Source organism: Pteropus vampyrus, unplaced genomic scaffold (assembly GCF_000151845.1).
Source record: "Pteropus vampyrus isolate Shadow unplaced genomic scaffold, Pvam_2.0 Scaffold144, whole genome shotgun sequence".
Classification (NCBI taxonomy): Eukaryota; Metazoa; Chordata; class Mammalia; order Chiroptera; family Pteropodidae; genus Pteropus; species Pteropus vampyrus.
The window spans coordinates 1,264,560-1,269,671 of NW_011888925.1; the positions used below are offsets into that span (position 1 = coordinate 1,264,560).

The window sequence follows — 5,112 nt, forward strand, 5'->3', positions numbered from 1 at the left end:
GTCTCGTCTTCCCTCCATTCCTCTGTCATGGCAGAAATGTCTTTCCCTCTCTACCCCATTCCAGCCTGGACCTCTGCCCCACAGCGCTCAGCGCCTAAGAGTCCCAGACATCCGCTCCGGCCTGGAAGGGAAGGGGCCTGCCAAGCTCATGGCGGCAGGGAGGGGTCAGGGCTGGGGCTGGCATGCTGCCTCCCCCAGGGCCGGCGCTCTCCTGGAGGCCTCGGGTCTTGCCGACTCGACTTCCCTCACCAGTGGTCTCCAGCCAAGTTTGGTCACTTTTCCTGTTTTTGCAGACTTAGCCTTTCAGGGAGATAGAGTGGGAATAGGGGGGCCTGTTTTCTAAGAGGTACTTGTAAAGGGTACGAGAGATCATTCATTCAACAGGAATTTATTGCTCACTCAGCCTGTGCCAGGAGCTGTTTGAGGTCCTGGGGTTGACAGGAGGGAACAAAGTTCAAAACCTCTGTCTTCTTGGGGGTTAAGTTCTAGTGAGGAGACAGAATTGGAATAAGCTGAATAAACGTTATGGCGGATGTAGCGATAGCAGGGTCGTTCAGAGAGGAGAAAATAAAGCAGGAAAAGAAGTGGGTGCTGGGACGGGGGCTAGTGGAGGTCTCACGGAGGTGACGTTTGAATAAGGGAGGGCGTTAACTTAACAGATATCTGGGGAAGGAGCTTTCCAGTGTTCTGGGAGGAGTGGGGTCGGGGGGGAACCTGCCTGACACTTGTGAGGAATGAGGAGAGAGGACAAGGGATAAAGTCTGGTTGGCAAAGGGTGGGCAGACGATGAAGATTCGGGTAAGATGGTCACACAGCAGGTGCAGAGTTTGGGAAACTGCAGTTCAGAGCATGGTTCCCCTCAAGACTGCCCTCTCTTCAGACACCAGCTGTAAGGTTAGGGTCCCCATGACCATCCTCAGTGAGTAATTGCTAGAAGGACTCTCAGAACTCAGGAAAGCACTGAGATTACAGTTCTAGAGCAAAAAGAGAACACCTTAGGGTGACCTGGCCGAAGGGTGGATGCATGAGCAGGGTGGCACCCAGACACGAAGCCTCTGATTGGTGGGTCATCTCCCAGCAAAGCCTTGGGCACAGACTTCTGGCATGTAGCAGTGTGGCTCAGTAGGGAAGGTCCCCAGAAACTTTGGTGTCCAGAGCGTTTCTTGGGGCTTAATCATCCACTGTCCTCATGGTCAATCTTTAGTCTCCAGTCCTTGCCAGAGGTTCAGGCTAATATCTTTCATCTTCGGTTCCTCCTGTGATAGCCTGTCCCAAAGCCCTCATTGTAAATCACCTCATTAGACTGATGTCTGAAGTCTCCGTGCTAACAAAGACATTCCTACCAGCCAGAACATTCCAGGGGCCTGGAGATCACCTCCCAACAGCTGAGGACAAAGTCCAGACTTTTCAGCTAAGATGGATTTTTCACTGCACATGGGGTCTGAGGGAATGAGATGGGAGTTGGAGGGTTTTGAGCAGACTGGGTTTTAATAGTTTGATGAGACTTACATTTTTTTTCTTTTAAGTCACGTGCTCTACCCACGAGGACTGTGGGAACCTTGTTTACAGAGGAGGCTGAGGGCCCAGAGGACTAAAAGGACCTTCTTGGACACTAGTGGAGCTGCCATTTGGACCCAGGCCTTAGCTCTGTGGTCAAGCTCCCTGTCCCAATGGTCTGGGTCTTTCCCCAGGGCCCCTGGCCAATTACCTGCTTCCGAGTTGGGGGAGGGGCTGACTTTCAGCCCGAGTCATTTTTCCAATGTCAGTTGATGCGCCACAGCGTTGGAGACCCAGAGGGGACTGAAACACTGCCCTGTAGTTCCGGGCTTGACCGACTGGGAGTGGAAGCAGATGTAGGAATAATCGCCGTTCTGAGGTCAGGGCTGCCGGGGACAGAGGACGTGTTTAACCCAGGAGGGATCTGGAAAGCTTGGAGCCTTCATTCGAGCTGAGAGCGAGGCACCAGTAGGCATTCATGTGATGCCTTTAAGGACAGGGCCACCTGGGTAGGGAGAACATCATCACGGCCACTCAGTCGAGACAGCATGGTGAGTGCGAGGGACGGTTTGCCAGAGTGGGGAGAGCCACGCAGAGGCTGAAGCACGGAGGGTGTGGGCAGCCACGCTCAAGTCAGCCCCGCTTTGCCGCATATGTGCTTCCCAACCTGGTTATGCAGAATCTTCTGGAAAAATCTCTCCCATCCAACATCCATTAAATTGGAATCTCCAAGGGGGTGGGCCTGGGAGTCTATTTTTAACCAACTTTCCAAAACGATTCTCACAGCAGTTTGGGAATCAGTAGATCAAAGTTTCCCGAACTTGCTTTGTTACGCTCCAGGACGATGATTAGAAAAATCTTGGGTTTTCTCCTAGATATTCTGTTTCAGAAGGTCTGGGATAGGACACCAGAATCTATGTAAGAAGCTCAGATAAGCAGGAGAAAGGAATATTGCTCTCGCTGGTGGGGACACCACTGAAATGTGCTTGGCAGGGAGTGGCATGGTCAGGTTTGAGTTCCAGAAAGATCACTCTGGCTCTGCTGTTGTGGAGGAAAAAATTGAGGGTGGCCGGGACCAGGGGAGGGAGCCACCTGGAATAGTCTAAGGAGATGAGGGTCAAGGAGGCTGTGGGGTTGGAGAGGAGGGGATGATGGCTCGAAGAGATGGTTCGAGAGAAGATCCAGAATTTCTTGACAGCCTAGGAGGGATGGGCTGGATGCTAGTGGGGAAGGGAGCTATGTGGTGACTGGAGTTTCTGGCTGGGGTGGGCGGAGGAGCTGAGGGTGGGGGGAGGCGGGGCGGCAGGGCAAGAAGCAGCTGTGGGTGGTGAGTTGACTGGCTCCATGTGGGTGTGCTGGGTGTAGGTGCCCTTGGACTTGCAGCTGGAGGTTTCCAGCAGCAGGTCTGCAGCTCAGCAGAGGGGGAGATCTGGGAGCCCTAGGGTAGAGGTGGGGGTGCATACCGTGAGTGTGAATGATGCCCCAGTGAGGTGTAGGGTGAGAAGGGCGAAAGGGTGAGGCTGGAGCCCTGAGAACCGGTGACATTAACAGGACAGAGAGTGGGGCCAGGAGCCCACAGAGGAGGAAGAGCAGGAGCGGATGGAACCCTTGGCGGGGGTTGGGAAGGCAGGAGGAAGTGGCTAGGTCAGTGTCAGGGCAGAGCTGTCCCAGCTGGCCTTCAGACTTGGTGACAAGGAGATGGTTGGTGGCCCTCTCCAGAGCACTTCCAGGGCACTGGAGAGAAATGCTTTTGTGATTTTAAGGGTAGGAGGGATTGGTACAGGTTTCCAGGCAGTATCAGCTGGAGTTCCTGTTTTTTTCTTAAGCAGCAAAAGAATTTGTTGAAAGGTCATCAGGAGCTGCCAGGGAGAGACAGGACCAGGCTTGGGAAATGGTCAGGAAGCAAGCGCAGGACGTACAATCGTCTTTTAACTGGAACAGCCTGGGAGGTGGCCACCGGGAGACACTACCTGTGCGTGGGCGGTTGGATACAAGGCCTTTGGCTGCTGGCGGGCTGTGGGTGATGCCGAAATTCAGAATGCGTTCCACTTGCAATGGCCCTGACATGTCCCAGTCCAGCTGCCGAGTCATGTGCCGTGGTCCTGTGCCCGTGGCGATGGGGCGCGGATAGCGTGAGCGGCCCCAGATAGGGTGGAGTCAGAGATGATTTTATGGTTTTTGGCCTGAGCAGCTAGAAGATTGGATTTGCCATTTATTGAGGTGAGGAAGATCGCCAGAGGAGCGGGCTTAAAAGGGGAAGCGAGCAGCTCAGTTCGGGCCGTGGCGTCTCTGAGATCCAGCGGACACGGAAGGGAAACGTCAGGATGTCAGCCCGACGGTCCGCCCGGTGTTCATGCAGAGACCTGGGCTGGGGATGCGGATTTGGGACTCACGTGTACAGCTGGCATTTACAGCAGTGAGATGACAGGAGATGACCACGGGAGCGAGTGTAGAGAAGAGGACCAAGGACCGAGGCCCAGAGACTGAGGCCCAAGCCCTTCAGGGGTCGGAGAGACGAGGCGGAGCCCGCAGCGGGGACTGAGAAGTGGGAGCAGTGAGGTAGGTGGGGGTTTGGCGGGGAGGCGCCCTCTGCAGCCCAGCCAGGAAAAAACGGCTGACTCTGTCACACGCCGCTGGGGGTTCAGGTAGGAAGACAGAGGCTTGGCTGTGGGGTTATCAGCATGGGGGTCTTTGGTGACTTGGACAAGAGCAGTTTTGGTTAGGCTGGGACAGAAGCCAAGCAAAAGGGGTTTAGGAGAGAATTTGGAGTCAGCGACGACAGGAAGGCTTTTCTTTTGGTATTTCACTATTTATTTTTTCTTTTCTTTTCTTTTTTATTGAGGTATAGTTTACATACAATATTATTTTAGTTTCAGGTGTGTATCTTACTGATTCAATATTGGTATATATTGTGAAATGATCACCACAAGTCTAGTTAACATCTGGCACCATGCAAATTAAAAAAGTATTTAATTTTTTTAAAATTTAAGTGTAGTTGGTGTACAATATTATATTAGTTTCAGGTGATTTGACATAAGGTATATAAATTTGACATTTGTATACCTTACGATGTGATCACCATACTAAGTCTAGTACAGAATTTTTTTTTTCTTGTGATGAAAGCTTTTAAGATCTATCCTTTTAGTGACTTTCAAATATGCAATACAAAGCTTTTCCTTAAAGATGGGAGCAATAACTTTCACCTAAGTCATTGTATACTTCTATAAGAGCATGACTTGTAATAAAGGGTTAATGAAAAAAAAAAAGTCTACGGACATGCTACCCTGAACAAGCCCCATCTAGTCTGATCTCAGAAGCTAAGCAGGGTCGGGCCTGGTTAGTACTTGGATGGGAGACCACCTAGAAAGACCAGGTGCTGTAGGTGTAAAAATAAAAAAAAAATAAGGGTTGTAAGCTGACAAGGCCTTGCAATCCGTGAGGTCAATCAAGTGTTGCCAAGCCTCAAAAAAAAAAAAAAAAAAAAAGGATGAATGCAGGAGGTAGTTGATTTGACCACCTTCAGGGGAACATGCCACGGATGGATGCCTTTGAGGTAGGGAGAAGGGGTGGGATCTAGCGGGAAGATGGGAGAGGAGGGCCAGCTTTTACTGGGAG

At 51.6% G+C, this 5,112-nt stretch overlaps 1 pseudogene; it reads left to right on the forward strand.

Moving 5' to 3' along the window:
• The first annotated feature begins 4,763 nt into the window (after nucleotides 1-4,763).
• Nucleotides 4,764-4,882, forward strand: LOC111745014 (annotated as a pseudogene).
• Nucleotides 4,883-5,112: the final 230 nt, after the last annotated feature.